Source organism: Gallus gallus, chromosome 13 (assembly GCF_016699485.2).
Source record: "Gallus gallus isolate bGalGal1 chromosome 13, bGalGal1.mat.broiler.GRCg7b, whole genome shotgun sequence".
NCBI classification, from domain to species: Eukaryota; Metazoa; Chordata; class Aves; order Galliformes; family Phasianidae; genus Gallus; species Gallus gallus.
The window spans coordinates 1,823,120-1,840,776 of record NC_052544.1 but is presented as its reverse complement, the minus strand read 5'-3'; the positions used below and the strand labels follow the sequence as shown (position 1 = coordinate 1,840,776).

Sequence of the window (17,657 nt, the reverse complement as noted above, 5' to 3'; positions counted from 1 at the left end):
TGGCTTGAGATGGAAGGGATCTCAAGGATCATCAAGCTCCAACCCCCCTGCTCCATGCAGGGCCACCAACCACCATATCTAATACTAGACCAGGGATATATTAGGCTCATCCAAGGGAGATCTTGCAAATGCATGCAGAATACCAATGTCATCCATCTCTAGGGACTGCGTATTGACCCAAGTCACTAACTAGGAATATGTAGACCTTGGGGGTGGTATCTGTGTTGTATGTGTGCCCTCAAAGCTGTTTGCACCAGCAGCATGCCAAAGGGTTCTGAGGGTTCAGAGATGTGCTCCTCCACCCAGCACCATGTGGCATGCTTCACCAGAGCAGAGTACTTCAAAGCAGAGAGGAAAAGAGGAGGAATCAGAAGCGAATCTGATACCCTGACCTTTGTCCTTAACTTTTCTCTGGACTTGGTGACAGGGCCAGGCCCTGGGGACCACCACCTGCCAGGCAAGCAGGTGGGCAGCATGCAAGGCAGCTGCATGGGAGCCAGTTATGGTTGGAGATAGGCATCACTGGTGCATGACAGCTTTTCAACTAAACCTTCTCTTCTCTTGTGTTTTAGTGCAGAAAAATGAAGTATTTTGAGTGAAACAAGGCGAAGTCTATTTGGAGACAAATTCATTTTATTGAACAGGAGCTCCTGAGCCACATTGTTTGCCCACCCACCAGCCCCGCAGGCTGTACTCAGAGCAAATCCTCAGTGGGGGCTTTCAGACAGCTCCTGGCTCCACTGAGTCATTCCCCAATGCACAGACCACAAATTTCCTCAATAGCAAGTGTTGGCAAACTGTTTTATCCAAGCAAATGCCGTCCTGTAGTGTTGTCCTGGGAGGGCATCGTGCTTGCACAGAATAATAACTTGCTGAGCCTGGAAGGGGAAAAAAAAAAAAAAGAGATTTGGTATAGCAGATTTAAACTTGTGTGCTGAATAACTACTGGGTGTGTGGAGGGCTGTGTTGGGAAACACAACTAAGAAATCTCTAAAAAAATCATGCTTTGGGATGGTGGCAGCTGCTGCTGCTGGGACAGCCCAATAGCCAGGATCTGGTTGTCCTTATGGAAGGGCAAGTCTGTTGGTCCAGTGCTGTGCATGCAGCCTCATTAAGGTCAAATGAGCACACATGAGGTCTGAGTTAGGGGCCAGCAAGAGCAGACAAAACAAGCAATGCCAACAGCTCAGGCTCGTTCTGACACCATAAATGAAAAGCCAAATGAAGTCTAGAAATTCGCTCACCCACATCATTCATGCCCGGCCTTAAAATGTTGATGCTAGACAATGAAAATCATTAAAAGAAGTGATGGGTTCTCTAGGGGAGAGTCAGAATAGGAGATATGGGATATGCTTTAGCAAGAAAAATTTGATGAGCCAGCCTCTAAGTTAGTGATTTCTATGACTTCATCGGTACATTAAAAATGTAAGTGAATGCCATTTGGTGTTAGGTCTGCTCATAAGATATTAGATGGAGTTAATTCACAGTTCTTCAGTGGATAATACTTCTTGTTTTCAGCAAAGGGTCTTGAAACAGAATGGAAAATTAAAGCAATTTTTCTGACAGCAATGCATAAATGTTGACCATGAAACAGAAAAGCAAAAAAAAAAAAAAAAAAAAAAAAGAAAACCCACCAAAAAGCGAGTACATGTCTAACCAAGTGCATCTGTATTAGGCAGCAGTGATTTCATTACTGTTTTCATTTGAATAAAGGCAGAAGATGATATGCCCTTTCTGTAATGGAAATGCTCTTCAAGTCCACGCTATTCATGGTCATTATGCTCTGAAGAGGTTTGCTAGGAAATAGCTGCGTGGAGGCAGATGTGTGCCTGGGGCACAGCACTGATCCTTCCATGCTGGGCAGGTTTTCCCTAATTGCATGGAGCTCATTGCAGGTGGGTTCTGTTTTTTTTTTTTTTCCCCCAGAAATATCCATGTCCATGCATACGTTGTTCTGCTGCAGAATGTTTCTGGAAAAACTAAGATGCTGCTGAGGGGATGGGATGTGCCTGTGTGTGGGTCATTGCTCTCATCCCAGCTCCCTGCACGCTTCATGCAGGAGCACCATGGCTATCGCTGCTGGATCCCATGTCCCAGTGCTTGTGCATGAATGTCTGTGCTGGTTTCCCCTAGCGAATGCGGAGCCTCCCCATCTTCCCTCTTGTCCTTCCTCTCTGCTGCACGAAGTAGGGTTGGCCTGACCTGTGGCACCAGGAGCTCATGGGATCACAGAATCGTTTGGGTTGGAAGGGATCTTTAAAGGTCCTCTGGTCCATCTCCCCTGCAATGAACAGGGGCACCTCGATCAGTGTCCCATGTGGTCCCTGCGTGTGCTGCCTCTGCTCTGCACCATCCCAGCACTGTCCCACCATGCCCTTTTCTCCCTGGGATGTCCATTTTTTCCCCCAGAGGACCTCTGTATTTATTGGTTTTTTTTTTTTTTGTTTTTTTTTTTTTGTTTTTTTTTTGTTTTTGTGCTCACATCTCTGCAAAGGGATGGGAGCCTCCCACACTCCGTCCTGGAGCTCTGTACCTTTTCACAACAGCTCAGACATCCCCCTGGGCTCACCCTTCCCTCGGAGATGTCCCCATCTCGGTGACCAGCCATGTCCCAGGGGCACCGCTGGCGGGATCCAGCATTGCCCCTATCTGGGTTGAGCAGTACGCGGGCGGTAGTGAGAGCCAATGGCAGAGACTGGGGGGGACCCTGGGCAGAAAGGGGCTGAGGGACCGAGTGCCGTCCGTCACGGTGCCACTAGATGTCCTTATGAGAAAGGGCTTAGGGCTGCCCACGGCCCGGTGACCGCCACGACACGGCTGGGACCGGAGCTGGGAACACCGCAGCCACCCTCCCTCCATTCTCTGGGCCTTCCCGCAGCCGAACCCGCTGGGACCGAGCATCTGCGGGAGCAGCCCCTCCACCAATCCCCCCCCTCCCCCCCCCACAACCCGGGGATGCTGCAGGCGGGGGTGCAGCGCGCTGAGTCAGTCCTCGCCCCTCCTCGTGGGCTCCGAGCGTTCCGAAGAACACGAGGCAGCGAGAGGAGCTGCGTGGGAGGCTGAGCTGGTGCGGAGGGTTCGCACATGGCTCGAATCCTCCTTGCTGAGCTCCAGGGGGAGCGTGGGAACCGCAGGGCGGGGGGGGGGGGGGAGGGGGGTCCGAGCACGAACCGCACGCGATGCTTTTTCGCCGCGTTTAGCACCGCAGCTCCGTGAAGCTGTTGTGGTCCTGGCGAGGGGGTGGGGGTGGGAGGGTGGCGGCTCCCGCTGCGATGTCCCCACCGCCTCGTTCCCCCCCCCCCCCCCCCCCGCTCCCTCTTCCCCCCCCCCTCCCCCAGGTTTCCTCGGCTCTGGGAGAAGGACGGAGAAAGCAGGAGGTGAAACTCTGCAGCAAGGAGATTAGAGCTCGCCTTCGTTTCTTCCCCCCCCTCCTCACCCCCCCCTCCGCCTTCCCCCTCCCTCCCCTCTTCTTCAAAGGAATGACTCCGTATTTTTGGAAAGAATAGCTGCTCCGAAAATCGTGGTACAAACTCTTCCAGGCTCCAATCACTCACTGCGCTGGGGGCCCTGTTGGCAATGGGCAGCTTTAACTCTTGGTGGCCTAAACCCCGCTAATTTTATTTCATTTTTCCACTTGACTCCCTCCCCCCCCCCCTCCCTCCCCTCCCCCCTGCCTCCTTCCCACCCCCTCCAATCCTATCAGAAATGGATGCTCGGAGCTGAGGACACGTCTCAGCAGTGACAGCCACTTGGGCTCAGGATGATGTGGGGATGCAGGGAGCGAGGTGTGGATGCTGCAGCCTGGCAACCACAGGCATCCCAGCACCGTGCCTGAAATAGGACGAATGGAAATAAATCACCGCCGTGCCTCACTTTCTGGGCTGACCTGCGCATCTCCATTGGTTTGATGCCTCTTGATAGTCAGGAGTCGTGGGGAGAGGGGAGAGAGGGATTTAAATCCACCCTGGTGGAGCATTAATGATGTAAAGGAGGGGAGCTAGCAGCACACTAATTACATTTGCAGATAACTTCAAACTGGGAGGAGATGCAAACTCTGATGAGAAAAGAAACACAAAGGAACGCGGAAGGACCGGAGCTGTGGGTAGGAAGCACCATGTAAACCAGCCTCCGGTGAATGCATATCCTCTGTTGTGGGAAAATAACCCCAAAGACGACTCAATGGGAGTGAAACACCTGGAGAGCAATAGCCTCGGGCAGAAAGCTCTCTGTGTTCCAGGTAGGAGATTGTGGTCGCTGCTATTGTGAATAGCAGACCCAGAGGAATTGTGCTGTAGGGCAGGAAGGGGCCCCTGTGCTTTCCTCAGTCCCAAGAAGGATGCAGGCTGGGTAATTGTGGGGCTGGATCCTGGAGACCTTGAGAAACATGGTGGGAAACGAGGGGCCCAGCAGAGACATGGGGACACGTTTGTGCTGCCCAGTCCCATGCAGACTGGGAAAGGAAAGAGCTGATGGGACATCAGAGGTGACAAAGCTGTCGGAAGGGGGAGAGGAGGAAATGCCTCACTGCAGATGTTGTACTTTGCTATTTTTAGGCCGTTCTTATGTCTGCAAGTTGTTACCAGAGAAGCAGGATGAGTCTGGAGAGCGGCCTTTCTTGCGAGCTCCTGCCACGTCTCTGCATGGCACAAGGAGTGTGGAAGCACCAGCGTGCAGCCTCTCAGCCAAGCCCACTCCTTGTGGCAGCTGGAGGACACAGCCATGGCATGAGAGGCACAGCTTATACTACAAGGAGCAGCTGATGGCAATAGTGGTCAATGTGGTTTTGTTACCTTGAGCTCTGTCAAAGCCACGTCCTCCAGCTCCATCACCCTGACGCAAACCTGCAGAGGCTGCAGCTTATTGCTGCCTGGGATATGAAGACCAGCACTGGCCTGTTCACAAGCTATTTTCAAGGACCACCTCTGTTAGACCCACCCTGTGCAAATCTGCTATTGCCTTCTGCTTCCCACTGAGCTGTGAGCAAAGCATTCCCTTGTAGTGCCTCTGGTGGTCCACCCAAAGCTGTCCTGCTGGGACCCGGTGTGCCCACTGCTGATGTGTCCCTCACACCATCCTTCCAAAGCACCAGAGGAAGACTCTCTGTGCTTGTCATGGTGAAGAAGTGGTGACCCCAGGGTGCTTGGCAGCTTGTTGTATGGCTTCTGCCACTCCCATGCCCTGCTCTGATCCCACTTACAAGGGATGGAGGTGTCCTCCGTCTGGGGTGATGCACAGGCATGAAGCTGAGACCTCAGGCTTTCTGCAGGGCTGAAGGAGTCTGTTTCCTATCTCTATAGGATCAATGGCTACGGAAGAGAGGTATGCTATCTGTCAGCTCCCTATAGCACAACCACCAGCCAGTGTTTCAGGAGCCCCCAGCTCCTTCTTCTGCTCCTGTAATTGTGAGCTCTGCTTGCCAGCAGCCGTCCCAGGATGAGCTGCAGGGATGTGAGGGCTCAGCCTCTCTGTGATGCGCTGGCTGGAGCAGCTGTCCTCCAGAGGCTGCACCACAAGCTCTACCCTGCTGCAACCCAAGTCCTTGGCCTGCTGGAGTTTGCAGCAAGTAGTTAACTCATGGCTCAAGTCTTGCTGCAGAAATAAATGGGATCCCAAAGGGATTATTGAGACTGGCCCTCCAGGTCACGGGCTGTGTAGTAGATTAGGACAGCGGGTGGGAAAGCAATGCAGGAGCTGCAGAGAAGACTGAATGCAGCAGAGTAATGCTGTACCAGCTCTACTGGAACCTGGCTGGAGAGAGAAGGCTGGGCAGATGTGTACTGAGAGACTGCCAGGTTCCAAACCCACAAGAGCCAATGTAGATGGAAAGGGATTGACACCAGTAAGATGTAAGATGCCACCAGTAAGACAGGTGGCCCAGGAGTGATACTGCCCTGCAGCTCTCCTGCTTTCTACCCAGAAGCTGCTGGAGGAGACCTGGTTCCCCTGGCACAGCATGTTGAGGGGGTCCAAAGAATGCTGCTGACCTCCACTATCTGCACAGTTGAGGGCCTTGGTACCCCCAGGAGCCTGTCTAGCTTTGCACCCAGCTCCAGCCACCCCTAGAAGACTGCTGAGAGCTGAGAACAGGTCCAACCCAGCCTGGAGCCTAAAGTAGCCAAAGGCAGTCCCTGGGTCTTTGCTCTGTGCTGTGGGCATCAGTCTGCCCAAACCCTGTGAGACCCACGTGTGAGGAACATGTGATTGAAGCATTCTTGGGTGGCCCTGCATGGGGACGTGCACCCAGCAGCAAGTTGTGTCAGGGAAAATGAGCAGCAGCATCTTGTCTCCTTCCCCTTCTTTTTTAACAGGGACATACTGTGCATCTGCTGTGCTGCGTTGGAAGAGGCCTCAGCTTCCCTCAGAGCTTATGTCAGGAGCTCCGGCACCCACATGAAGCTTTCTGAGGATTTTGTCATTTGCAGCCACCAGTGCTTGAAACCAGTGCTGGAGTTATGAGCTCCCCATGCTGCTGGTGAGCCCCGATGCAATCTCGAGGCTGAGCTCTGCTGAACAGCCCATGTCCCGCAGCCAAAATAATTCAGGCTCTGCAACTTGAAGCACAGAGCAATTCACAGGCTAACCCACTTGTAGGGTGAAGGATGAAGTGCTACATCCTGAATATGAGCAGCGAAATTACTAGTGCCACCTCTGTCAATGCCACCGAATCCCTCCAAAATGAATTCTTGAGAAGAAATGAGCCTGTTAGACGAAGAGATTTGCTGAACACTGTGGATTTGCCTTTCACAGCTCTGTGCAGGGGCAGCACAGGCTGACCTTCTTCCAAGGTCAGATAAAATCAGGCTGGGTGCAGCAGTGAGTACTTCCCAGTTTGCTCTCTCTGCTTGCAAACTGCTGGCTGGGTCCATTCCAGGCGAGATGGTATGAGATTAGGGAAGGTCTGCTCTGCTTTCTGCAGGACAGATGCTTAATCAGTCCCACTGTGCCTCCAGGAGGAGTGGGTGTTAAAATGTGTGCTAGTCAGAGGATGCTGCTCCCTGAAAAGGCAACTGGGGTGATGCTTGGGTGCCAGTGAGCTGTTGGGTCAGTCTGGAAGCTGGGTGGGAGAAGACCCAAGGCTGAGAGGGTCTGCCATGGGGTCACCTCTCTGGAAAGGTCCATCCCCATCCATCTGACTTGGAAGAGGTATTGTCCATCCAATTGTCCCATGATGGAGGGATTTGCCCTTAGCTCAGTGCTTCACACTCTCCCCACATGCTTGAGCTTTTGGAGAGGCTCAGAGCAGCAGACAGCTCCAGCGTGGCTGCAAGTAGCCCTGCATGGGGAATGTACAGAGCTTTGCGTGGCTCAGGCGCTGGGTGGCATCTCTTGGACAAACCCCTACCCAAAAGAGGCATTGAACCAACCACAGTGCTGACGATGTCTGGGTTGGGATAGTCAGTCAGCAGAAAGTCTTTCCCTTCTTGTTCAGAGCTTCTTCCCTCTAGAAGAGAACATGAGGTATAAGACATCATAGGATCCAGACATTCCATGCCTGCTGTTTCCTAGCTTCTCTTCTGGCTAGTGCCAGCGTCCCTGCATGGCTCATGTCCCAGTTCCATCTTCCAGCTGTGTTGCAGGGTAGATGGCTGGGTAGGACAAGCCTCAGTGTCCCACATGTCTGTGATCCCAGAAGGGGATATGTTGAGCATGGCTCTTTGTGCGTGAGGGAGGTGGGGGATGCCCAGGGGACCCCCAAACCTGCAGGTCCAGGGGACTGCTGCTCTGAGGACATGGTGGGCGAGGGAAGAAAACCTTCATGCATCCCTACCACCAGGCTGTCTTCAAGGACTCTCTGCTTACAAAGCGAAGCCTTTCCCTCGATATTTAAATAAAACCAAGCTTTTGAGGTTAGCAATACCTCGGAAGAGGAATGGGGGGAGTGTACAGAGTTGGTCTAGGGAGACCATCTGCAAAGCATCTCTCTGTGCTCCTGTGGTCTCTCTGTGCCTAAGCCAGGGGCTTGGCAAAACCTTCAGATCTTGCTGATTGCGAGGAAGGGAGCACACAGTAACAATTTGGTCGGGTTCCCCACCGCAGGGAGTGCTCTTAGATGTTGTGATTTCTTAATATGCTCCCTACGTGTGAACATGCCAGGTGTAGGAATTTCATAAATTTGCATCTTCGCAATAGCTGCTTGATTTCCCCACCAGAATCAAAGCTGATCTTTCCTGGAGAGGCAGCCTGTCTGCTCAAAGCATTTTTCGTGTGACAACTCTGTGACAGTGCTGTAGATCTGCGAGTGGCCACCACCCAGCAACTCGTGCAGCCGATTGCACTGTTGCTTTACAGTTCTGTGCTCCGGGGTTTCCTCCTCTGCGGGCTGCCTACCTGCCTGCCCTGGTGCTAAGAGAGCTGGAGGGGGCCATGACCACACCAGCACTTAAAAGGGAAACCTTTCAGCTGGCTCTTTATTTCACAGAGCATTTCACCCCATGCAGGCTCTCAAAATCTATCAGAAAAAGACTTTTTTTTTTTTTTTTCCTCGGGTGAATAAAAACATCTCGATGCTTTAATGAGGACATTAAACCCAGTTTCACCTGCTTTGACTGGTGCTATGAGGCCTTGTAGCAGAACAAACATCTTTCGTCCAATTACTGAAAAAATAACCCAGCTCTTTCCTTGACGGATTCTGTATTACCTTGTTCTTGAAATTCCCTTCATTTTTTTGTCATGTCAAACAGGAACACCCTATTCTTGATGGAGTATTTCCCAGCTCTTATACTATGTAGCTGGGACAATCCTTTGTTAGTGGTTAAGCACCATCCTTCTCATGGATAGCTAAGAGTAAGCCCAGAAGTATGCCCACATTTTCATTATAAAACATTGCTATGTCTACATATAGCTTGTATAGTTTCAATGTTCTCCATCAGTATTACACATTTCTCCAGTGAAAGTACTCTGTTTCCATCTGTTACTGAATAATAACATTATTTGATGCCTTCCAGTCTAATGCACTCAGTGGAAATTTAACAAATATCCACTGCATATGGTACTGTAGATCCCCAGTACTGAATCTGAACTTGCTGCCTAGGTTTCTGTGCTTGTAGGACTTAGATTTCCATAGGCCTGAAGTCCAGAGGATGAAAACCAGAAATTGAGTTTAGCAGTGTCAAATTGCTGGTCTTGGAAGCCATGGTAGCCCCAGCCCACTCTTGACACAACCAACCCATCACTAAGCCCAAAGACAGGGGTTGCTGCAGGCATGGTGCAGTCCTACTTGCCTCTCTCCATACAGAGGTCCTACAGGGCCAGGAGAATATCTCATCCCTTTGCCATGGCTTGCAGGTACTTCCTCCACACCTCCACCAATCCTTGAGATTTCTTTAAACTCCAAGTCATTCCCTTAGGGGCATCTCTGAAATTCAACTTAGTGACTTCTCCAGGTCCTTGAGCCCAGAACAGCACCAAATACACTGTTGTGTGCTCTAAGACCTTCATGAGGGGAAGAGCACCTGAATAACAAAAAGGTGTCTATGGAGATATCCGCACTGCTCTTTATGGATTGAGATGGCTCTATCACCACGCCTCTCCCTTCAGCTGGTCATGGTGGGATACTGTCCCACCCCACCACATTCCTGGAGTTTTCCCTGCCTTTGCTATGACTCTTCTCCATAGGAATGACCCGCTGGGGTGATGGGTCTCTCCCAGCCCCTCCCAGTTCACCCTGCAACTTTGCCTGCACCCTCCATGCAGCCTGCAGGGTCTGTGCACTGGGACGTCCCAGGGGCAGGAGCCAGCTGGTAACCTGCCAATTAACATCTCTTAATTGAAGATCACACAGCAAATGCTTCTCCTCGGGCTAGCTGGAAGTTATGGCTGTGATTAGAAACTCAGGAAAACCCAAATGCAAATGTGAACAGATGCACGTCTCAATGTGTCTCTATGCTGCCAAGCTAGGGACCTGATATTTAGGTAAGTCTTTGGCTTCCCAGGGAGACTCAGGTTCAGTAAAAGCAGCAGTGGTGAAAGAGCTGGAAAATCAGAGAGTAATTAGTAACCTACTTATATTCACATCTCTATCTCTCTGGATTTCTTAGGTTGCTGTTTCCAAGTGGAGGTCTTGGCTGGGTCTGCGCCTTTGAGGGTTTCTCTTTGGGTGAAGTAGATCCTTGTGAACATGGGAACCCCAATATGCCTGGAAGAGTCAATTTCTAGTGATGTTGGAAGCAGCATCCACCAGATGTTAGAATGGTAGAGACAAAAACCATCTGGGTAAGTGGAAATCTGTAGAGACAGATACAATGAGGCACTTTGCAGAGTCCAAAAACGGTAGCATTGAGGGCATTGCTGAGCTGGCTTCCTGGCTGAGAGTCAGCTGCTGCTTCCAGAGGACCCATCCGTGTTGGTGTGCTTGGGCGAGGATATCTGCAGAGCTGTCACTTGCAGCCACGTGGACGATCTCCAGAGGGACCCCTTTCTGCTGGGGGTCAGCACAGCCATCTCCCCAAGCTGCAACGGTCAGGCCCGTCTTGTGGTCTGCAGGAGCCAGGCTTTGCAGGTTTCTCATGGGAGATGTGTCAGGTTGGAGAGCAAAAAGCTTTTTGCTGTGGGGCTGTGCACACCAAGAGCAACATGGGGTGGTGGAGGGGAGGCTGGCAGGGTCTACTGGCAGCTCCCAGTCCTCCCACACCCTATCCCTGGAGGAGCTTGGGAGGGATTGATGGCACTGGATGCCTTTCCAAGACCAAAGTCCCATCACTCAGAAGATGTTAGACATGGTCTGGCGTGACATGCTGCTCTCTGGCACTGACCGAGGCAGCCTGCTGACTGCAAATCTGCTGGGTCCACAGGCAAATTATCTGCACATCAGCACATTTAAGAGAAATTAATTTCCCTGCAGGAGCGAGGAAGAAAGTCTCATCCAAATCAGAGTCTGGCTCGCAATGGTGACTTTGAAATGCGGTGACAATCTCGCATGTGCCATGCAGAGAGGGACCGGCGTCTCGCCTGGAGACACAGCCAAGGCAGCAGGCAGGAAAATCACAACAAACCTCAGAGAAGGAGAACCCGGTAGCCTGATTTCCATGTTAGTTATGGAGGACTGGGTGCCCTGAGCGTGTCTGAGGCTTCCCTGTGCAGCCCGTGCAAGGACGCAGGAGCAGTGAGAGGGAGAATGGGGTCACAGGTGCATGGGTGAAGAGGAAAGTAGTTATAATAAATCTGCTGTAATCTAATTAGTGGCACCTGGCTGAAGAACAAATGTCCCACTGCTAAGGAGGAAGAAAAATTCAACCTTGTTGCACCTGTGCTGGCCTAAAATCATACGTAACGGATACAGTAACAGTGAGGACACAAAGGTACATGGGGGTAAATAAGAAACAGGATAAAACGTAGTGTGTCTTTGGCAAAAAAGATCAAGTGAGATCAACCCGCTGTCTCTTCTGGGGAAGATAACTGTGGGTTGTTGTCTTTTTTTTAATGGAAGGGAAATGCCATGGATTTCACTGAGCTGATTTTGAGCACAGAATTGTTGTGGCCCCATGCAAAATCTTTCCTGTGCCTCTGGATGAGATGGGCTCGATGGGGTCAAACAGACCTGTGGAAATTGTGAGGATAGGGTGCCACAAAAACAACCCCAAAATTAGAAGTGGAATTGATGTGTTGTTGCTTTGGGCATCTCTGGCAAGGACGGTCGTAGACATCACCCAGCTGCCTTGGTCCCCATCTCAAGGGGCAAAGAAGCAGCCTGGAGAGGAGAGCTCCCCACAGCCTGCATTGGCCCATGAGCCATCCTCAGGCAGCCCCAGGCGCTCTGTGCTCGTCCTTGCATCTGAGTGCACATTTCTACAGCTGACTGAGCCAGCTGGGGCTGCGTGGGGCTGGGAGGGCTCCACGCTTGCAGACACCCAGCAGAAAGGAATGCTGCTTCCCCTCCCAGCTTTTAGGTGGGGGGGAATGGGTTGCTTGGATTATGTGTGTGTGTGTGTGGAGGGTTATTAGGCTGCATAGGCTCTGTGTGCGGTAATCCATAAAAGGACATGAAAGGGGAAGGCTGAAAGCAAGAAGCATGGTAGGAAAAATCAAAAAGGAAAAAGAAGGAAAAGAAATTTTCCCATCTGCCAGGAACTGATGTTGTATGGCTGGGCTGAGAAGCCCTCGGGGCAGAAGTTCACCCCATGGTGGTGCTTTTTGTATCTGTGCACCTTCTCAGGGCAGTGTTAGGACCTGAGAGCAGAGCACCCTGCTCTGAGCCTTCCTCCTGCATACAGGCAGTGCTCTTCACGCACCTCCCCATCCCTGGCCTGGCACTGCTCCTGGGATGCTGGTGGAACCGTGAGCTTGGGAGCCACATTTGTTTCCTGTGGCCATTTTCTGTGCTCTGCAGTGCCGTTCATTTTCCATACAGGGCTTTGCAAAGGTCGGAGCGATCGATGTCCCCATCCTGGACGTGTCAGACGCCTGTCTGGGTGCTGCATCCTGCTTGGGTGTGCTGAGCAGGAGAAGGCTGTGGGCTACAATGTGAGACACTCACTGAGCTGCAATCCTGGGAAGGGGCTCTGCTGTCCTCCTCCTCCCCAAGCTGCTGTGGTATTGCTGTGGCTATATGGTGAGGTGTTGTCACCTGGTGAAAAGGGCAGCGTCACTCTGCCCGAGCACATGCAGAGGCACGGGGCTGGAAGGGGCTGGAGCTTTTCCCTCTGTGGGGCACTGAGCTCTGCGACCACCTGTGGGGGTGACTTTCAGCTTTCGTGTCACGGGGTCTGGTGAGAAGCTGTGATGAACAAGACGGCAAGGCAATTAATTGCTAATGACCGTCCCTCTGAAAGACAGGGGTGGGAGAGATCAAAACAAGGGACTCTGTGTTCCTCTGTAATGGAATAAAAGACTGATTTGTTAACTCTGCAGCATCCGAGAGCCAGTCCATGCACAGAGGCAAGGGGCAATCAGGCCTGACTGCTTGTCAGTGGGATGCCATTAGGAAGACAGGCAAAGGCTCTGTGGGATCCCCAAATCTCCCTGGAGACATTCTGATGGGAGCCCAGTGAGGGCTGGGGAACTCAGCCCTGTGGCACGGGACAGTCTGGAAACATGCTTGCAGCTGGGTCATGGCCAGGGGAAAGGGGCATAGAGGGGAAGGAGCGCTGCCCAGCAGGACCAGCACAATCCGGATGAGGCAGAGGTTGTGTTGTTTCCCATCCCACATCCTTGCCAGGTGAGCTCTCCTTGTGTGACTGGGACTGTTGCTCACCTCCTGGCTTGCAGCAGGATTCTCAGAATGCTGACTCATGGCTGGAGTGGCCACATCACAGAGAAGCCTGGGATGCTCCCACAGACACGGCAACTTGGGGGCTTCTCTTCCCCGGATGCGTTCACAGCAGTTTCATTTCCCTTACAAACACAAAAAATACCATTGCCATTCCCACGTGGTGTTCTTCCTGAGCTTTCTGCCTCTCCTCTGATAAGCTCTGGTCTAGCAGAGCTTTCTGCTCAGACTCATCCACCTTTCCAGGAATGTTCCAGACCAGAGCTGACCCAGGTCACGCTCATTAGAAACCCAGTGCAGAGAGAAGGAGTCTGGGAGCTCCGTATAAAAACCTGGAAGAGGCAATGGGCCTCCACATATGGCCGTTTCTCTGCAGGGAGACACTGGAGGGACCCCATAGTGAGGTCCCTACCACTCAGAAAAGACTCTGTGTTGGCTGTGAGCAGCTCAGGACATGAGGACCACATCTGAGGACACAGTGGGTGGGGTTCTCTACTTAGAACCAAAGATTCCCACTTGCATCTGAAACAAAACCCAGCTTCTGAGTTTAGATATCTTTCAGGGACTGCACACTGGTGGGGTGGTCAACCCAGAGTGTTACAGAGCAGATCACAGCCTGTGTGCCAGGAGAGCTTTCCACTGCCAACCACATTTAATGGAGCCGTGAGGTCATAACTCCTGCTTTCCAGTGAGGAAGCGCAGATTTGCATCCAACTCATGGCCCTGGAGGACAGCAGGGTTAGCTGGAGCTCCTGCTTTGGCAAAGTGACCACCCAGGCACTGAGAAAGGTTGCTTTTGTGATGCACTTAATAACGAGGATTTCCTGGGACAGTGTACCTGGGAAAGCTCACAGGTTGGGGCTCATTTTTACCTGGTGTGAGGCTGGGAGGAAGCCCAAGGGCTGTGGGGTTTCTGTAGGACCTATGCCCAGCTCTGTTGGCTGGGACAGATGTAGATGCTGGATGTGAATGAGGACAGAGGTGCTCTGCATCCAGGAGCTGCCCCCTCCTTTCTCCCACACTGAAAGCAAAAATGACCAGTCCTCATTCCTCATGCAGGAAAAGCCTCTCCGATATTAATAAGAATCTAATTATACATTTATTGTTCCATGAATTAATTACATCGCAAGTAGAGTTACCTTTTACATAGCCATTAAACTTCAGGAAGGCCTCTTTATACCACTCCATGGATAATTTAATTAGCATACTAATGTCTTATTAGCTATAAACCCAAAGCTGGTTTAGAATCACTTAAATTAAAACTCAAAAGCCTTCAGCCACCCTGCAACCCCTCTGCCTGGGCGGTGGGAGGGGGGCGGAGGGTGCTGGGCGTGGGCGAGAAGCCCCTCAGTTCACCTCCTAATTCCCAATTCATTTCCTGGTGGCTCCCATCGGCATTTGCATTAATTGGGCCAATCCGAGAGAGCTGTGATAATCCATTATGGATGGACCATGTCACGTGCAGGGTTTAAAGCTGCAAAAGGGAAGGTACGAGCCAGAGCTGGGAGCATCTGTGATACTCAAGGGGTCTTGTCCCCAGGCAGGTTCCACAGAATTAGAGAACTGTTTGAGCTGGAAGGGACCCTTAAGGTCATCTAGCCCAACTCCCTGAAATGGACAGGAAGATGTGTGCTGGTGCTGCTGCCTCCATGGGCTTTCAGCAAAGGGGAACCCAGAGGGGATGATGGTTCCACCAGTGTCCACCCAAGGCAGAGGGTGCTGTGCTTTGGTGTGTCCCCCACTGTCCTCTCTGTCCATCAATCCAGCAACAGTGCCTCTGAACCTCTACAGCTTCAGCACTGTGATCCCAAGCATCCTGCTCACACTGGGGTCAGGCTGTCACTGCCGCACGTTCTTAAATATAGCAGTTCATGTGCTGAAGTCTTTTTATAATGACCCCTTCTGCCATTCAACTTATGAGTGTTATGGTTTTTTTGGTGGTTTTTTCTTTTTTTTTTTTTTTTCAGATCTTCTTAGCTAATAAATAGCTTAATTTGTAGGTTTGAAAATTGACTCAGAGGCAGAGTTTAACTAAATCGAAGAGCAAGACTACTGCTTGAATGTAATAATCTGAAAATAATTGATTAATTTGCATGATCCTTCGTAATTGCTTCAATTTACACCCAAGAGGCCACTGTCATCAATAGATGAATAAGACATAATTTTTAAAGTCCCAATAATGCATGGAATAGAATTTAGAAAACTCACTCATTCTGAAGCATGGCGTGGGCTCCCGCGTGCCAGCAGCTCAGCTCCTCTTCAGCCCATCGCGAGGAGAGCGCTCATTGTTAGAGAAATCATGCTGTAATTTAATTCACTTGTTAAGAATGTAATTATGTTCATCATCGTCGGGAAAGAAGAGGATCAAATCCTATCGTGGCAATGCTAACCTTTAGATGGAGAGATTGCAACAAAAGGAGGAAGCGGGCCGACAGCACCCAGAGTCAATAGTGAAGAGATTAAAATTCTGAAATTTGGCAGGGATGCTCTTTAAGAAGTGACACAGCAAAGCAGCTACCTTCTGCAAGGTACTTAACCACGCGCTCCAGTTTAATTGCCATTAACGAGATCTCAGCATATGCTCAGCTGTACTGAGAGCTGGCATCAATGATGGGCTCAAGATGCATGCGTGGGCATGAGCGCGATGAAGGCAGAGCCAAGCAGGTATGAAGCAGGGTTCAGGAAGGTGCTTGGGCCACACAATGGTCCTTCAGAAAATGGAAATCCAACCTTCGTGAGGTCAATAAACAGAGGCAGAAAACACAAGCAGGAAGAGGGGAAGCAGGAAGCCAGCAAAAAATAACAAGGCTTGGAAGGCGCGGAAACAAACAATAGGTAATTCAAGTCTGCCAGGAAGAGGAAAGCCTGCAAAGGGATGAGATAGGTCTGCCAGCTCCCCAGGAGTTAAAAGGAACAATTAAGGAAGATGAGGACAGCTGAGAAGCGAAATGATTTCATTTCATAAGTTCCCACCTCAGGGGATGTTGGGAGAAATCTGCTCTTGACTTGCTCTTTTCTGGTAATAAAGGTGAGTTGCTATTAAGGATTAAGGTATCAAATGAAGAGGCACTGGCGCAAATAGGTAATTTAAAAAATATTAAGTCACCAGGTCTAGATGGGACATTCAGGGGTTTTGAAGAAACCTAATAATACAGTGGCTGAGCTGCTGGGTGAGCTGCAAGAGTATTCATCTCTGCCAAAGCATGTGCAGGATCAGAGGGCTGGAGGGCAGCAGCAATTTCTGTGCCTGTGTTTTATGAAGAAACACCAGGAAAAACAGAGACTGCAGATGCAGGGTGAAGCGCTCAGTGCATGCTGGGCTGCAAGGGCCCTGCTGGGCTGCACCCTTCCTCCTGGTGCTGCTTTGTGAGCACGGGGCATCCCTCAGGCTGCTCCTTGCTGGCTCTTTCTCCCCTGTTCCAGCCCCTTTTCATTTGTAGGACATCCAAAGGAGAGGTCAGGATTACAGACATGGGGTGGCAGCAGCTTAGAAAGAGGCGCCTTGTTCTCCTTGCACCTTATGTCTGGTGCTCCTTGAGGCATTCCCCCAGAGGGAAGACTAGCTAAAGTGGAAATGTAGAAAATGTACTGAAGCAGAAAAATTATTCAGATTTAAGACCGTCTACTGAGCCCTTTGCGTACATATATTATGGGAAAGTACAAAGTACGATTCAATTCCCCTCAGTTCCCCTTAAGTTTGCTTCCTAAGAGGCAGCTTGCTGTGCCTTCCTATAGCATCTCCTTCCACCCTAAGATGAACATCTGAGAAAGATGGGATTGGGTCAGTCAGGTGTCCCCATCCCAACAGTGCCCAGACATACCCATCAAGCTGTCCCCATCCCAGCTGTCCCCAGGTGTCCTCATCCAGGTGTCCCCACCCCGAGGGTCTCTAAATGTCCCCATCCAGGTGTCCCCATCTCAGGTGTCTCCATTGGAATGTGGTGTCCCCTTTCCACATGTCTCTATCCACATAACTCCAACTCTTGTGTCCCCAGATGTCCCTATCTCAGGTGTCCCCATTCAAATGTCCCCACCCAGCTATCTGCATCCAGGTGTCCTCATCACAGAGCTCCCCAGGCATCCCACTGAGCTGTCTCCCTCTGGCATCTGCTTGTTTGTGAAGCAATAGATAATGGGGTTGTAGACTCAGGTGCTCTTGGAGAAGAATGCAGGGATCGTGATGAGGCTCCCCCAGCCTGGATTACCCACTGGCCACGGGAGCTTTCCTCTGAAGGTCTCTGTCTTCAGGAGAAGCCCAAATGTCTAGACCCTGGCAGCTGGTGACATGCTGACAAACACATCCAGCTGAGGATACGATAGGATTCTTTGATATTCCAGATGGTCACTCTTCCCAAGACTGCCAGTCGTGACAACTCACCATGGTGGAGCTGCCAGCATCCTGACCCTGACTCCAGACAGGGTATAGACATCCAGGGAGTTAGAAGAATGTGTA

The 17,657-nt window shown here is 51.1% G+C and overlaps 1 long non-coding RNA gene across 1 annotated transcript; it reads right to left on the bottom strand.

The window, feature by feature from the left end:
• Nucleotides 1-477: 477 nt before the first annotated feature.
• Nucleotides 478-15,947, bottom strand: LOC124417190. The gene is made up of 3 exons (XR_006931446.1): nucleotides 15,595-15,947; nucleotides 15,413-15,506; nucleotides 478-878 (listed from the first exon to the last, which is right to left on the bottom strand). It is a non-coding gene; the product is annotated as an uncharacterized LOC124417190 (long non-coding RNA).
• Between the last annotated feature and the right edge of the window lie 1,710 nt (nucleotides 15,948-17,657).